Source organism: Toxorhynchites rutilus, chromosome 3 (assembly GCF_029784135.1).
Source record: "Toxorhynchites rutilus septentrionalis strain SRP chromosome 3, ASM2978413v1, whole genome shotgun sequence".
NCBI classification, from domain to species: Eukaryota; Metazoa; Arthropoda; class Insecta; order Diptera; family Culicidae; genus Toxorhynchites; species Toxorhynchites rutilus.
The window spans coordinates 166,629,541-166,646,831 of NC_073746.1; the positions used below are offsets into that span (position 1 = coordinate 166,629,541).

General features: G+C 38.7%; 1 protein-coding gene across 3 annotated transcripts in view; it reads left to right on the forward strand.

Moving 5' to 3' along the window:
* The window catches only part of LOC129779502 (uncharacterized), a 247,500-nt gene that overhangs the window by 90,610 nt on the left and 139,599 nt on the right, over positions 1–17,291 (forward strand). For 2 of the 3 annotated variants that reach the window (XR_008743682.1, XM_055787007.1), the window contains exon 3: positions 2,264–2,395. The exons of the other annotated variant lie outside the window; for it this stretch is intronic. The gene's annotated coding sequence lies outside the window, so the exon portion shown is untranslated. The remainder of the gene's footprint in view (positions 1–2,263; positions 2,396–17,291) is intronic. 3 annotated transcript variants of the gene reach the window in all.

Here is a 17,291-nt window from a genome sequence, read left to right on the forward strand (position 1 = left end):
GTAGTATTCTGAAGGGATGATAGAGAATCATAGTCAATCAATGAGTTTAAGAAAATCTGGTCATCTGCAAGCCGAAAAGTTAACACGGAACTGTTAAGAGACCACCAGTTTTATCATTAGATGAACTTGGTCAGATTTTTCACTTTGTACTTTTTCTACAGTAATAAACCTTCATTTTGTAGAAAAAAAACCGCGTACAAATTGGTTGAAAAATAATTGAGATACTACCAAAAAAAAGTGTCTGTTTGAACTACAGTTTGTAAAACGCATGGCTACAAGGACTAGTCAAACTAAAGAACGTGATCAACCCATCAAAATTGCAAAAGGACTATTCGATTGGGCTCAAAAGTGAAAGGAGGAGCAACCAGCCCAAATTTTCTTTTCCTACTACAAAAATAGCAGGAAACAGCTTAATGAACAATGTTTGAAAGCGATTTCTGTTCAAGGAACACAAAAATATCATTCGCTGCAACTTATAAGATAACACCATTTTTGAGAAAAAAAAAATTTAAGTGCCATTTTCGAAATTAAATAAAAATAAAACCTTTTATTAACAGCGCATACTTTCACAATATAACCCTAAGTATAATCGATCCAACCGTTTCTGAGTAAAATTTCTTGGGAAATTGTCAAGCAGTTTTTGTTCAGGCCCTTTTTAAAAATTCTGTTCTGCCATACAAATGAAATACAAATTTCTGAATTACTCGAGAATTAATCAAGCAAACGAACCAAATTTCGCATGTGGAGGTTTTAGGGTGCAATTAATATTTCTATGATGATTAGACACTCCTCCCGCTCTCTAAGGGTGGGCTGTCATACAAATGAAACACAAATTTCTGCATAACTCGAAAACTAATCAAGCACAATTTGGGATGTGAGGGTTTCTGGGTATGAGAAATGTTTCTATAATGGTATGACACCCCGCCCTCCTCTGGAATGGAGAAGGGTCCCATAAAAATATTACACATATTTCACCAAAAATATTCCAACCAAACATGACAATTGAAAATTTTCGGAAAACTCTGAAGGAAAAAGAGAAAATTCGAAAAATTAAATTCCCATATGTTCTACAATTACATAGTGACAAGTGCTGTTAGTCCATTTGATATCTACGCTAGCGAAATTGATCTTTGTTCGAAACTGGAAATGGATGTTAATGTAATGAAACGCACTCCTATACCTTCTTCTATCTATACCCAAAACAAAGGATCGCCGGATGTGTTGATAAGAGCAAAACTCGAGGAAGGAATTGTTCGATTTCGGGATGTCTTTATTCTATCATATTTTCTGTATAAAACATTTATTCCATGTAACGAAGAAACATGTTATTTGCAAGTGGTTGAAAGATCTTGAACGAGAATTATGTCTGAAAATAATCTGATATTATAATGATGAGTTTTGTTAGAAATACTAAGAATTTTATAGTAAAAAGTAAATTCAACGGGGACGAATAGAAGATTGGACCCATGAACTTGCTCATAGTAAAAAAACGTGAATGTTTGAAGGTACTGAATACAAAAAAAAATTTTGGGCGGGACGAAGTTTGCCGGGTCAGTTAGTATGTCTATAAAATTTGAGCCAAATGAAAAAATACAAAAAAAAATTATTCTTAGAATTCAAATGAAATCACTCATATAATTTTCCCCAGGGAATCCCTATTTCTATACGAACCATGAGAGTACAAAAATTATACCAAATGCATTCCTTAAGTCACAAGCTGAAAATCATTTCCCCAAATTCATGAAATCGAACAATTTGCGTAATCTATGCAAAATCATAACATTATTCCTGATGTCAATTTGAAGGCAAACATTTACTTTATCTTCATTTGTTATCTAAAGATTATCTCGAGGCATTCCCATTCATTCTGCCAATACACATCCTAAATCGATTCAATTTATCTAGTTATACATTATACATGAGGAAATTGGTGAGGGGAAAACGTGTTTTACATACAACCGCAGGGAACAAATCGTGTATCCTCAGATCGAATCATATATTCGTACATAGATGAGAGTCTTTTAGCATGATATAGACGGCCAAAATGGGAGTCGGAAAGACACGTTTTGCATACATTATTAGCACCATCATCATCATCATCATCATCTTGTTCATCCGCGAGAAGCGATTTCATCGAGATTGCACCCGATTCCGTGGGAGTTTGTAACAAACTATGATGCCTTTTTGAACCAAACGCAGTGCATAATTATCATTTGCGGCTATTCAATAATCATATGCTTCTCATTTCTCATTTCACTTGCAGATCTCCGATGGCATCACTTCAGCGAATCGCTTGAATTCGCTCGTTTCGTGATACCACCGTCACCTCATCCTCAACACCCCAGTACTCCTCCTGTGACCTGTGGTGGAGGACAAGAGACACACATTCTTGAAGGTAGGAAAACTCAACATGTTGTACAGCTTCTCAACCGGCTTGACCGAAAAAGGTCATCGAACCGTTTCGCCTCGTTGGAATAACTGGTAATTCGTGTCCCTTTTTCGGCCTGTGGAAAGTCAATTATCTCATCGTTTGCTTTGGGTCTGACTTTTCAGAGTGTCCCTTCGAAGCGGGATAAGAGCGGCGATATCACGTGTTGTATGTGTGCTTGGGGCCGTTTTGGACACCACACAAAAACGGGTGAAACTTTTGCGGAGGAGATGAAGTACACAAGCTGCATCTGCATTGCTGGGGTCATCTTTTCCAACAGCGCCCAGCACCAGTTAAAACGCGATGAAGAGATGCGGTCGGCAAGTGCATATTAACTCATCTGTTGATTGCTTTTCGAGTCGTGATTCGTACATCGCTGTGGGGTAGAAATGATCTTCGAAAGAAGCTGGTTATTTTAGAGCTTATTGGGTGCTCTGTTGCTCGATAACTCCTTTTTTTAAAGTATTGTATTATGGCTTCTTTGTTCGGTACATACCATGTTGGTCAATCCGGTTTCTCTGTAGGGCTGCAACTTGAAAAATCTGAAAAAGGTTATACACAATGCTCTAAAGGTGAGAAACAACAGTCACGCTGCAAAGAATTGAAAACAAATTTAAGACTAGAGCGATTTCATTTGAATTCGAAGGTCGTTTTTTTTTGTATTTTGTAATTTGCAGACCGATTTTTTATGACCAAAAATGACAATTTGCATCATCGGTTTTCCATTTTGACATTTTGACATTTTGACTGACCATTTTGACTTGACTACTCTAGCCTGAGAAGGGCCTAAACAAAAATTGCTTGAAAATTTTCAGAACAATATAACTCAGAAACGGTTGATCCAATTGATTTGGTGTCTTCCGCAATATTCTAGGTCACTATATGGAGAAAATATGCACTGTTAAACAAAAGTTGGTGTTTCATGATTTTTTTATATACACTCGACAAAAAACTAGAGGGACAGAGTGCGAAGTCGGAAATTTTGAGTGATTTTTGAAATGCTGTAACTCCGTGAAAAAAATAAACGCATCATTTTGAAGCTGCAACTTTCAGATACTAGAATATTTTACGTACATATTTCTATCTGAATATGTGTTGGTGTGGTGGAAAATCGATTTTTTCAGTTTTTCAAAGATTTTGTGGACTAACACAATTTTTGCTAACTCTACAGCAAATCCAAATAACCTTATCAACTTTCGTTTGGTTCCTGAAATGTTCCCGTAAGATCTTTCCATACAAGAATATTGCAGTTTGTATGAAAAACCGCTTCGTTTTTGATGATGAATGATTCAATAAATACTCATTGCACCGCAAATCGAAAGGCAGTTTTGAAAACTCCAATAATAATTCCAGAAGGATAATTTGTTACTCTGATAAAAAAAATGGGTGGGTTATATCTAAGAGCTGTAGAGTCTAAGATGTATTGAGATTATTGATTGAATGAAACAATTTCGAATTCAACATATTTGCTTTGTAAGTAAAGAATTCGAAAAAAAACCATTTAACACCAAATCATGCTTTGTAATAAAGGGTGTGTCACATCAAATTGCATCACGGAAAAAACGCTGTAGAAATTTAATTTTTAGGAATTATATCTTCAGCTTTCGCTTATAATCAGATAAGAGTGTATAGATCACGTTGGCCATGCTTCACTGTCAATTTTTCGTAAATTTGGAAAAATGTCGTCGAACGAAAAAGAGCGTCGTGAATTAATCCTGTGCACTCATTTCGAGAATCCGGAGTTGTCACATCGGGACATCGGTAAGATGCTGGGAATCATCCAATCCACGGTCAGCAGAGTACTAAAACGATACTTCGAGAACCTAACCATCGACCGGAAGGTGAAGAACGGCAAAAATGGATGCTCCGTCAGTGAAGAAGATCACAAGCGCGTAGTTAAGCAGTTTAGACGTGATCCGAGAAGTTCGGTCCGGGATGTCGCCAATAAGCTGAATTTGTCAAGTTCATTCGTCCAGCGGACCAAGCAGCGGGAGGGCCTGCGTACATACAAGGTTCAGAAGGCTCCTAACCGCGACGAAAGGCAAAACATGATGGGGAAGACGCGAGTCCGTAAGCTGTACACCGAAATGCTGACGAAGCCGCATTGCCTGGTAATGGACGAAGAAACCTACGTCAAAGCGGACTTTCGTCAGCTGCCGGGCCTGTTGTTCTTCTCCGCAGAGGACAAATTCAGCGTTCCAGAGGAGATTCGCAAGCAGAAACTATCCAAGTTTGCCAAAAAGTACATGGTGTGGCAAGCGATCTGCTCTTGCGGAAAGCGGAGCGCCCCCTTCGTGATGACCGGCACGGTAAACGGGCAGGTTTACCTTAAGGAGTGCCTACAGAAGCGCTTATTACCACTATTGAAGCAGCACGAGGGCCCGACCATCTTCTGGCCGGATCTCGCTTCGTGCCACTATTCAAAGGACGTGTTGGAGTGGTACGACGCCAACGGGGTCACCTTCGTGCCAAAGGAAATGAACCCGCCCAACGCGCCGGAGCTTCGCCCAATAGATAAATATTGGGCGATTATGAAGCAGGCCCTCCGGAAGAACCCAAAAGTTGTCAAATTGGAGGCGAACCTCAAGAGAAAATGGATTTCTGTTAAAAAAAAACTACAACCTGACGTTGTACAGAACCTTATGGACGGGGTAAAGAGGAAGGTGCGAGCATACGGGCTTGGGCTCGAAGTATGAATAAAAAGAAAATGCCAAAAGTTGTTTAATAGTTTTTATTTTACTGTCTAAAATTTTCAAAAGGATCGGTCTACTGGGCGAATTTCTACAGCGTTTTTTCCGTGATGCAATTTGATGTGACACACCCTTTAGATTATGTTTTTCGCTACGAGTAAATTTGAAGTACAGAAATACTCCTGGCATGAATCAAAATGGATCAACAATTTCAACTTTCACTTTGAATACTATACTTTAATCTTGTAAGTTCATTCGCCTCTAGTATCTGAAATGACGATTTTCCCAGGCTCCTCAGTTCAGTATTACGTGTTAGAGAACATATTTTGGTCTGCGCAGAGAAAAGTGAATAAAGAAGTAGGGGAACCGCGGGTAAGACGGACAGTGGGGGTATGATGGACAGGTGGTTGATGCATGATGGAAAATGATGGGAAGAATATTGAACTCTTTTTTATATTGCTTTCTCTGTTTTTGTTCTACTTCAGTTACTGGACACACAAACACTGGGAGAGAGCGGAATTATTACTCTCGCGAGCGATAAATTTCTACGCATCGCATATTATTGACGTGTCCATATTCCTCTCACACTATGTTCATTATACCCGCATCGATAAAAATGTTTTACTTTTCGGCTTGTTTTAATTTCAGTAAAAAAAAACATGAAAAACACATTTTTATAAGACATTTAGCGAATTATTTCGAAAACCAGTATATTGAACTGTAAGAAACTGTTTTTAAGTTTTGGAAAACATGAGTTTTCAAAGATACAACTGAATTTTTCTTAACATGTCCATCGTACCTCCATCTTCCCTACTTGTACTTGCAGAGCGAATTTCCCCAGGTACCTTGGTTTTGAACTCCGTGTTAGGTGAATACATTTCGTTGTGAACAAAAATTTCCTAACTTACATTTATTTGCAATGCGAATCTCCTCAAGTACATTGCTTTTGAAGTCCGGTGGGAACAAAAATACCCCCAACTTGAATGTATTTGCAAAGTGGACTCCCCCAGACATGCCTGGTCCCTTGATGTCCGTGTTAGGTTTTGATGTCCGTGTTAGGTAAACACATTTCCTTGTGAACAAAAATACCCCCAACTTGCATGTATTCGCAAAGCGGATTCTCCCAGGTACATTGATTTTGAAGTCTGTGTTAGGGAACATATTTCGGTGAGAACAAAAATACCCACTGCTTGCATGTTTTTGCAATGCCGATTTCTCCAGGCTGCTTGGTTTTGACGTCTGTGTTGGGGAAATTGTAAATCGGGCCAATCAAAACGAGGCAGTTAGGGCGTTTAGATAACGCTTGACATTTCACAGTTATTCAATTGTTTGTTTCATGAAAAATAACATTTTATTCATTGTGATAGATGCGTAGAAATATTTCCTACCAATTGATGCAAGCATCTTTCCGAACTATTAAGAAATGTTCGAGTTACAAGCATTCGAAATCTTGCATTTTTTCCTGCATGTTCTGTGTTTAGGTTTTCATTTCACCCCCATATACTCCACTTAGACGTAGTCCCACGTCAAAATGTATTTAAATTGTTTGCTTCTTCTTCTTCTTCTTCTTCTTCAATGGCACTAACGTTCCTAGAGGAACTTCGCCGTCTCAACGTAGTATTACTTGCGTCATTTTTATTAGTACTTAGTTAAGATTTCTATGCCAAATAACACGCCTTGAATGCATTCTGAGTGGCAAGCTCTAGAATACGCGTGATCACAGTGCAAGTCGGAGGAAATTTCTTTGACGAAAAATTCCCCCGACCAGAACGGGAATCGAACCCGAACACCCGGCATGTTAGTTATGACGCTAACCACTCGGCCACGGGTGCACATTTAAATTGTTTGCATCGATTTCAAAAAAGTGTCCGAACCGGGATTTTTATACTTCTTTGCAAATTTTGCTGTAATACTGCAAATATAGAACATACTGCTCTAATGTTTGTAGGTAAATTTTAAGCTTAGTATATTCCCGAAACATCTGTGAACGTTTCATATCGATCCGTTTAGTTGTTTTTTTAGCCGATTTGAAATTTGGAACACATCTTTACATCTGGTGTCATTATAAAACTGCGTATTCCATGCTTTTGAAAATCCAAGATGGCGACCGCTACAAAATGGCGGATTACATATTTTCTCAGAACCGCTTCAATGTGGGTATCAAATGAAAGGGCTTGACTAGTAGAACACATTTATTTATGAAATATGAAAATCCAAATCGGCTGCCACCACAAAATGGCGCCATATATTTTTTTCCAAAGGATACCCATATTGATGGGGTTCTGAGAAAATATGTAATCCGCCATTTTGTAGTGGCCGCCATCTTGGATTTTGATTTTTCATAAATAACTGTATTCTACTAGTCAAGCCCTTTCATTTGATACCCATATTGATGGGGTTGTGAAGACATACATATGGCGCCATCTTAAGGTGGTGGCGATTTTGGGTTTGTATTTTTTCCTAAATAACTGTGTTCTACTAGTCAAGCCCTTTTGTTTGATGCCCATATCAATGGGGTTCTGAGAAAATATGTAATCCGCCATTTTGTAGTGGCCGCCATTTTGGATTTGCATTTTTCATAAATAACTGCATTCTATTAGTCAAGCCCTTTCATTTGATACCAACGTTAGCTGTGCAATATGGAATTATTATACAAATTATTCAAAATTTCCGAAAATCAAAAATAAAGTACTCCGGATAATCGAGTCTAAAATTCCGGATAATCGAATCCCGGATAATCGAGTTCGACCTGTATTAGCTCGCGTGGACGCTCTCTCTCTCTCTAAAACTCGCTCTCTCTCTCTCTGGTCTTTTCCTCAGAGTAGACCTGGCATCTGGTATATAATTAGCATGTAAAAATGATTTATGTAAATTGTTACCTAGCCGTTTTTTGGAAACTCGAAAATTGCCGAATAAAAAATTGGCTGTTTTTTCAGCAAAAGTCGCTATTTTAAAAATCTTTAAAAAATAAATTGAGATAGTGGTAAATATAGTAAATATAATAAATATAATCGAACCAAAATCCTCAAATTTTGAAAAGTATTCCACAATTCATTGCCCACTGCTGTGAATTCCTCATTTGATGAATAAAGATTCGTTCCAAAGTATGCACGATGGATTAAAAGAAATGATTTCACTGAAATTCACTGTAGTGAAACTGTAGGTTTTGCGTAAATTTCTTTAAACGATTAAAAGATCCCTGAAAATTCTCTAAAAAAATTCAACTCTATAGCCAGCATAAAATGTCTAGAACTGTTTTCGACGAGAGAACAAATATATTCTGGGAGGATAGAGTTGATGAACTGCGTTAAAGATGACAAAGCATTGTAGAACAAAATAATAATAATGCAGAATCTAGAATGTATAATGTAGAATAAAGTTGTTTGAATGAAGATCTGCCAATAAAAATGATACTATTGTTTTCTCCAAATTCGGCACAAACCGAACAACCCAATATGAGCTATCCTGATTTCTTCTCGACCTTTATTTTTATTTTTCCTGATTTTTTGGAATTACAGTTGGCAACCCTGAGCTAGACATTTGACAGCACAGCCATTCCATGCCACACCGATAAAGTGGCTCTCAGATTTTCGTGAAAAGTAGTAGTTTTGTTCCTTAAAATCAGGCCCACATTTTTTTCATTTTTTCATTAGAGTGCCCATTTCCATTTTAGGGTGGTCCAAAAAATCAAGTCTTCCTTTTTTTCCAAAAATGGATCTTTTTCAAATTCATGACTTTTGAATCATTGAACCGATTCAGATGATCGACATATCAAATTAATGTCAACTAGCTAGTCTTTTTTGCGAAAATGTTATATCTGCAGAAAATACATTTTGTTTTTGTTATTATTGATTGTATTTGTTTTTTATTGTTTATATGGCACCCTCTAGTCCAAGGGTGCTATATTTTTCTTGAAATCTGAGATTCTTATATATAATATATCCAAAAAAAAGACGTTTTTTTCGTTTTCGAGTTATGATTTTTCAAAGTTAACCGATGGTTTGAAAAAACAGATTTTCCCTCTTTTTTCCATCACAAAACTAACGTTCCATCATCAAATAACTTTCGAAGTACGGCACCGATTCAGATGATCGCCATATCAAATTGAAGCTAATGAGTAAGTTAACCTTAAAAATATTTGCGAGAAATTTTTGGTTTCGGTTTTTGTAGTCATTGATTGTGCTAATTTTTCATAGTTTTCTCGGTTGAAGTTTTTTTTTATATTTTTTTCTTGAAACCTGAGGTTTTCTACAAAATATATAAAAAAAATGAGAGAGGTGTTTTTTTTTCGTTTTTGAGTTCTTATTTTGCAAAATTAACAAGTTTCCAGTCTTCATTTAATATGCCTCTAGAATCCAATCTTTCCGCAAGTGTGATATTTTTAAACGGTTTTATTTAGCTTGCCCTGTAATCTGTTTGTATGTTTGTAACATGTTTGTCTGTAGCGCTGACCCACATTAATAGAAATTTGACCCCCTTTCTGTCGACCGATTGATCTGAAATTTGGAACACACCTTGATCTTTGTAGTCATTATAAAACTGCGTATTTCATGATCTTGAAAATCCAAGATGGCGGCCGCTATAAAATGGCGGATCACATATTTTCTCAAAACCTCATCGATATGGGTTTTCCAAAACCCCATCAATATGGGTATCAAATGAAAGGGTTTGACTAGTAGAGTACGGTTATTTATGAACAAAATGCAAATCCAAGATGGCTGCCACTACCCAATGGCGGACTGCATATTTTCTCAAAACCCGATTAATATGGGTATCAAATGAAAGGGATTAAATAGTAGATCACAGTAGATCATTAAAAATTCAAAATCCAAGATGGCCGCAATCACTAAATAACAAATGACTTTATTAAACGGTTTTATTTAGCTTGAACTGTTTGTATGTCTGTAGGGTTGTCCCACATTAATAGAAATTTGACGAATAGGAACTGACCGAATTTATAGAACACCTTTATCTCTGCTGTCATTTTAAAACTGCTTATCTTTAAAAATCCAATTTGGCCGCCCCTACAAAATAGCTGATTTCATATCATCTCAAAAAAAAGGTTGATTGAGATATGTGTATAAAACAAACGAACTTGACTTGGAGAACACACTATGTATTTTCTGCAATACACTCAATATCGGTATCAAATGAAATTATTTGACTGATAGAATACAGTACAATGGTTTTATTGTAGAGAAATATTCTCATGAAACAGATAATATAATATGTTTTATCGCGACTAAACCGTTTAACTTAAAAAGTTTGTTTTACTTACTTTATTTTCTATCTAGCTATACTAGCTTATTGGCTCCAATTTAATATGTCGATAATTTAAATCGGCTCAATAGTTCATAAGTTATGAATTTTTGGAAAAAAGTGTTTTTTAGATAAAAGAGGATAAATTATTTTTCGGACGACCGGTTAACTTTGAAAAATCATAACTCAGAAACTAAAAAAGAACCAAAAAACACCGACTTGTACATGGTGTGTAGAAAACCTCTGCTTTCAAGAAGAAAAAATAGCTCTCTCTAGTCCAAAGCCTGCAAAAACAAATACAATCAATAATTTAAAAAAAACATCTTGTTTAATATTTTTCCGGAATAGACTAGCTGATTGTCTTTAACTTTATATGTTGACCATTTGTATTGGTTAAGTAGCTCAAAAGTTATGCATTTAGAAACAAAAGTCATTTTTGAAAAAAAGTGGAAAATTTGGATTTTTAGGACCACCCTAAATTGGAAATGGGCAGCCTAATGGAAAAAAGGAAAAAATACGAGTCCCATAATTTGCAAAAAGGAAGAAAACTACGATTTTTCACGAAAATCCGAGAACCACTCTATCGATTTGACATGGTATGGCTGTATATACAAAAATCTCGTGTCACGGTGTTTGTGGTCAAACTACTCCGAAACTGCTCAACCGATTTTGACGAAATTATGCACAAAAAACTTGGTAGGCATGAGAATAAGTCGTAATCTATATATATACGATACCGCTAGGATACCGATTACCATATACCGATAAAGGTGGTCCTATGCAAAAAAATCTCAATATTTTTTTTCTTAAATTTTAACCTCCATCCGTTATTTTTTATTGCGATTTGAGTATGTTCCTATAAGAAACATTCAAAACTTTGACCGTCGCTCGTTTTTTCAAACAGAACGAATTTATTTACAATGTTAAACATCCGCTTCATAGAATTTTCATCCACACATGCGCAAGTATCCTCAATTCGTCTAGGGCCAGGCGCATCGTCGGAGAGCAGGAAGCCTATTTGAATGAGCACAATGATTTATTGAAATTATTCAAATCACATTTGCTCGGTTTACAAACTGACAATAACGATATTGTCATCAATTCTGATAAAACGCCAGCTACAGAGCATGTGTATAAATTCAACTCGCAAGCGTTGTAAGCGATTGCACAATGACACGAGAAATTGTGATTCGAAAAAAAGACGGGTGGGTAATGTCGGGGACATAACCGTAGTGACGTAGGACTATACAAAGGGGACAGCTTTTGTTAAATATATATTTTAAATATATTGTTTTATTTTCTTCTCCTACGTGAATACCTACCTATCTACCTGAAAAATGGATTAGTTTACTGTTTACTCTTTATGAACATGTTGGTGGTTCTGAAAAGAACCTTTGGCGTTGTGTTTTTGCGTTTTTTTATGAAGGCTCACCACCTAGCCCCGTACATGGAATACATCTTTACATTGTCTTTGATCCCCATGTACGTCCATCACGACCATTTGTTTTAGAAAGCATTGAACTGTATTTCCTAAACTCTTTTTTGGAAGGTTTAATAGCCCTGAAAAGCGCCTTGTTTTATGGAATGGTTCCAATTTAGAAAACTTAGTACTCGTGGTTTTGAAGAAAAACCATTTCGAACGCCCTCGATGCCGCCTTGTTCTGGATTTGCCACCAAAGCAGTTTGTATAAAGAACAAACTTTTTTCTTCTGCTATCTCATTCTTTGTGTGGACACCGACTGGACAACATCGTTGCTGGACGGGCTGGACGGCGAGGGATCGAGTGCCTTTCTCAAGGCAAAAGGGCGGAGGTGGTAGCGCTGGAGTAGAATAGAGTAGAGTTTTCAAAGGGCCTTTCTCAAGGCTAGAGACGAATGAACTGCAAAAGTTTAAAGTCTCTATAATACAATACCTTCCTTCCTTCTGCTACCTGCTGCTGTTTTGCGATTGCGGTTGCCACTCACCACTCGCTGCAACTTTCTTTCTTTCTTTGTTTTGACGTAGGACTACGTCTTTCATTTCTATACCGGGTGTAAAATCAAAGTTTCGAAAACGAAAGCGTTACGCCGGAGACCGAGATTTTGAGCGTTAATAGCTCCTAAACAACTGAACGAAATGGTATGATAAACACTTCATTCGAAAGATAAAATGTCTACGCGTTCTATACTTGTTACTTTTTGACTCAAAACTTGTTTCAATAGGCTTAAAATTGCTTTCAAAACAGGCTATTGAAATCACCAATCGGTATATAAGCGAGCGTCGCTCGGAAATCCACTCAGTTCTAATTGAACAGCGATTGGAGCAGGTTGTCGCTGTTGTGGTGAAGCTCTTCGTTTATCATGAAAGCGCGGATGAACGGTGTCACCAAGAGCCTGTTTGTGCACCTTAGGCCAGACATGAATCCATTAGGAGGAGAGTGATGCCACAAACGGTTCCCCGGGAAGATCTCGAAGCAGCCGCTACACACACACACATACACGCGCGGAATTCTTTCCGTTTGGATGCCATTCAGCATCGAGAAAGATCCGGAAAATAATCTGCCAGTTCCTCTGGGAATTTAAAAATACATTCATGTGAAAGAGTTTATTTGAATGTTTTCTATCCATGTAACACTATGACCAAATACATTTAGTTTTGTGATTTTTCAATTAATCGCAATTAACAGGATAGCTTCTGAAGATTATTCTTCCCCATCAGTAGCATATTTTCGTATCCAATATTGGATGCATAAAACCTTGTACCTCCAACGTAACGCTCTCGTTTTCGAAGTCCCCCAAATATTCATTTATTCATTCATTCAGAATGGATTCAGATTCAACTTCAAACAAAGGATCACTGAATCAACGATAGTCCTACGTCACCATTGCGGTTATACCATAGATATAACCCACTTTCTGTTTTTAATAGGCTTTAAACTTTGCAGTTTATTCGCCTCTAGCCCAGTGAAGAGCCACAATAAAACCAGCCCAGAGGGGACTGGCGAAAGGGAAACCAAAAAAATCACTCATCAGATCTGTCCGCTCGACTCTCGGTTAAAGAAGAAGGTAGGAAGGGATCCTATGCTTCATAAGATATTTAATATATGCTGTAAAGAAAAGTAAAAATTTACTGATCCGAGGACCAAAGCAGTAACGAAGCACAAGTGACCCAGCGAAAGGCGTGCTCCAAAGCCAAAAAACAAAAAGGCCCTTCTCAGGAGGATAGGAAGGAACGGAGTGGAAAGGATTTGGGTGGGATTAGTGGAGTGGGAGGGGGTGGGAGTGGTATGGGAAGGAAAGAGGGGAGGAGTGGGTGTGGGGTGGGGTGAAATGAAATGAAATACAGTTTGAATGGATAATAAAATATAGTGGTTTTGAATTTAATGGTATATAGTATAGCTGAAAAATGGAGAGGTTTATTTAATGAATTTATCCTCCTTGGTGAGTGTGGCTGTAAAGTTAGGAAATCAGTTAAGTAATGTAATAAATGGAATATATATGTGAGAATATGTATTAATAGATGCGTGTATATATATGTATGTAGTTACATACATGTATATACACACATGAACACGCATACATGACCGTGAAGTGGCGAACTGTAATAAATAAACAATTTCAAAAGTACCTAGTATTTCGATTTAGATTTTACCAAAGAAGTCGGTTTCTTTCAGAAACGCAATAAGATTGGTTTCTTGGGTCTCGTCTCTACTGAGGATATCTCGGAGACTCTGACCTATATTGTGTCGGGCTCGAGCATCTTTGGTATGTTGGCATTCTAATAGAAGATGGCTAACGGAAACGGGTGCTACGTTGCAAGCACATTGGGGTTTTTCGGCTCTGTAGAACAAGTGTGAGTGGCTGAAGTTAGTGTGCCCAATTCGAAGACGGGTAAGGACTTGCCTTTCCCTACTATTGAGACGGTCCTCCCAAGGGAGAGTGGAATTTTTGATTTGATGAAGATGAGTGGGACGGCTGTTTATCCAGTCTATGTCCCAACTTTCACGGACTTGCTGTTTTACCCAGCGGACAATGTCAGATGGAGGACAGGGCATGTCTGGGGGTTCCATTTTGCTGCCCTTGCCGGCCAATATGTCGGCGGCTGTGTTTCCGCGGATTCCTGAGTGACCAGGAACCCAGCAGAAGGAGATGTTTTTATCTGAAGCAGCCTCTTCTGTTTGTATTATCCATGGGTGTTTGCTGTTTCCACTTAGAAGATCATGGAGACAGCTAGCTGAGTCGGAAAATATTGTGGTAGGAAGGAAATCATGGGTGCATTCTTGGGTAGCTATTAAAAGAGCGAAAGCTTCCGCACTGAAGATGGAGCATTGCGGTGGAAGAGAAAAGCTACCTATGTATCTACTCTCAAAAATTCCACATCCAACTCCATCGGCATTGACTGAACCATCTGTATATACCTGGTGATTAATTTGAAAATTGGATGCAATGAGGTTATTGAAGCAAGCTTTGATTTTTGGAGAAGGGTCTCCCGCTCGGACAGCCTTAAGAAGATCAAGGTTAATGTTCGGCGGTTTGACGTTCCAATTTCTTCCCGTAGCAGATGGCCGTTCACAAATATTGGGGAGGTCTTTGTTTGTGAGGTTGTTGAATGATGTTTTGGCCCTGCGTATTAGTGGGACATTGTGGTCACTGTCGGGAAGTGACAGGTGACGGATGGCTTTATTTGTGATGGCTTTTGTCGCCAGGTGTTTGAAGGGAAGTTGACCACTTTCAGCCATTACGGCAAGAGTGGGGCTAGTGGGAAAAGCTCCGATTGCAATCCTGACTGCTTTATTGTAAACTGGTTGAATGGTGTTTAACACACCGTCCCCTCCGCGGCTGAAGGCGCCTATTCCGTATAGGATTTTTGGGACCAACCAAACGTTCACAATATTCAGCAGTGTTTTTCTGTGACCAGAGGCTAGGTTGCCTGCAATAGCCTTGATGATGTTTAGCTTCATTCTGGTGGCTATTTTGGTCTTTTGGGAATGTGGTAAGAAGTTGAGTTTCTTATCAAAAGTAACTCCTAGTATTTTCAATGTCCTCGTTGTGGGGATCGGGATTTTGTTAAGTTGAAGATAGGTTCTCCTACTGAGATGTTTTCCAATGTACATGTGCTTGGATTTCTCCGGGGAAATTTTAAAACCTGTTTTTAGAGCCCAGTTTTGGATGGAGTCTAAGGTTTTTTGAAGCCTCTTTCTCTGATTTAAGCCGAAGCAGCTCGTAGAGATAAGAGTTATGTCATCTGCATAGACTATGATCTTTATGTGATCGGGAATTAGTTCGAAGATGGATTGCATAGCAATGTTGAAAAGGGTAGGTGAAAGTGCTGAGCCTTGGGGGAAACCGTTTTCAGGGATTTTTAAAGAAGACCTATGGTTGTTGATGATGGTTTTGAAAGACCGGTTTTCAAGGAAACTTTTTATGAAGAGGCCTAACCTCCTACGAATCCCCCAGTTGAAGAGGCTTTTCAGCACTGGGTATCTCCATGCCCGATCGAAGGCCTTGGATAGGTCAAGTGAAACGATATCTATGTTCTGTAATTTTTCAGTTGCGTCGTCTAGGATTTTTTCGATTGCTACGAGGCAATCTTCTGTACCTTTTCCCGGGCGGAATGCGAATTGTCTGGAATCAATCAGCTTATTTGACTCGAGAAAGGTCGTTAAGCGTCGATTTATTATTTTTTCCATGACTTTCCCAACACAACTTAGAAGAGTGATGGGGCGGAAATTGTCGAGAAGATGATTGTTCATGTCTGGTTTCGGGATACAGATCATTAAACCCTCTTTCCAGCAACTGGGGAGGGTTCCACTGTCCCAGACTTTGTTGAGGAGCTTCAGAAGTGCTTTTTTCCCGAGATGAGGTAGTTTCTTTAGCATCGGGTAGCTGATGTCATCGGGTCCGGTGGATCCTTGTTTGACTTTGTTCAGTACCCAATCGAGCTCTTTGAGGGAGAGGTTTTTGTTGAAGTCAAATTCCACATCGGTATGAAAATCGATGGGAATTTTTTCGCATTCCGTTTTGTGGGTTTGAAAGGTTTGGTCGTAATTTTGATTGGAGGAGGCAGATGCAAAGAAATCTCCGAACGCCTCGGCGATGATTTTCCGGTCATTGGTGTATTGACCGTTAATAAGAAGATTATACTCTTTGCTTCTTTTCTTGCCATGAAGCCTACCAATCTTACTCCATAACTCCTTTGTCGACGTGTTAGGGTTAATTTCGCTGACGAATTTAGCCCAACTATTGTGTTTGGCTGAATTAATGGCAGTTCGAGCTTCGTTGCGAGCCCTTTGGAACTCTGTGAGCAGAGTGGGCTTATGGGGGTTATCCGGATGGGCCTTTCTGAGTTTGCGTAAGGCCTTACGTCGACCTTTGATCGCTGCCTTCACCTCAGGCGACCACCATGGGACGCATTTCCTGCCAGGGATGCCACTGGTTCTAGGGATGTGCAACATTGCAACCTCAAGGACAACTTTGGAGAATTCCTCGGCTGTCCAGTCTTGTTTAGCGGAAAGGCGGTTTTCAATATCAAATTGATAGCCAGCCCAGTCAGCATATTCAAATTTCCATCTTGGCCTTGTTGGAAACTCTGGAGAAGATTGGCCGAAGGAGATGAGAATTGGAAAATGATCGCTTCCGCAGGTATCATCGTGAATGTTCCATGAAAGTTTTGAAGAGAGTTTGTGTGATACCATAGTAAGATCAATGGCCGAAGTAGTACCAGTATGATGAATTCTGGTGTGTTGGCCGTTGTTTAGAAGGAGTAGGGAATGGTCGGAGATAAAATCTTCGATTATAGATCCTTTTTGATCGAGGTATGCGCCTCCCCAGGCGTATGAGTGGGCGTTGAAATCACCCATAAGTATGATTGGGGCGGGAAGTTGGGAGAATAGATGGTCCAGTTGGCCTCGTAGAGTGGCCGGATTAGAATTATTA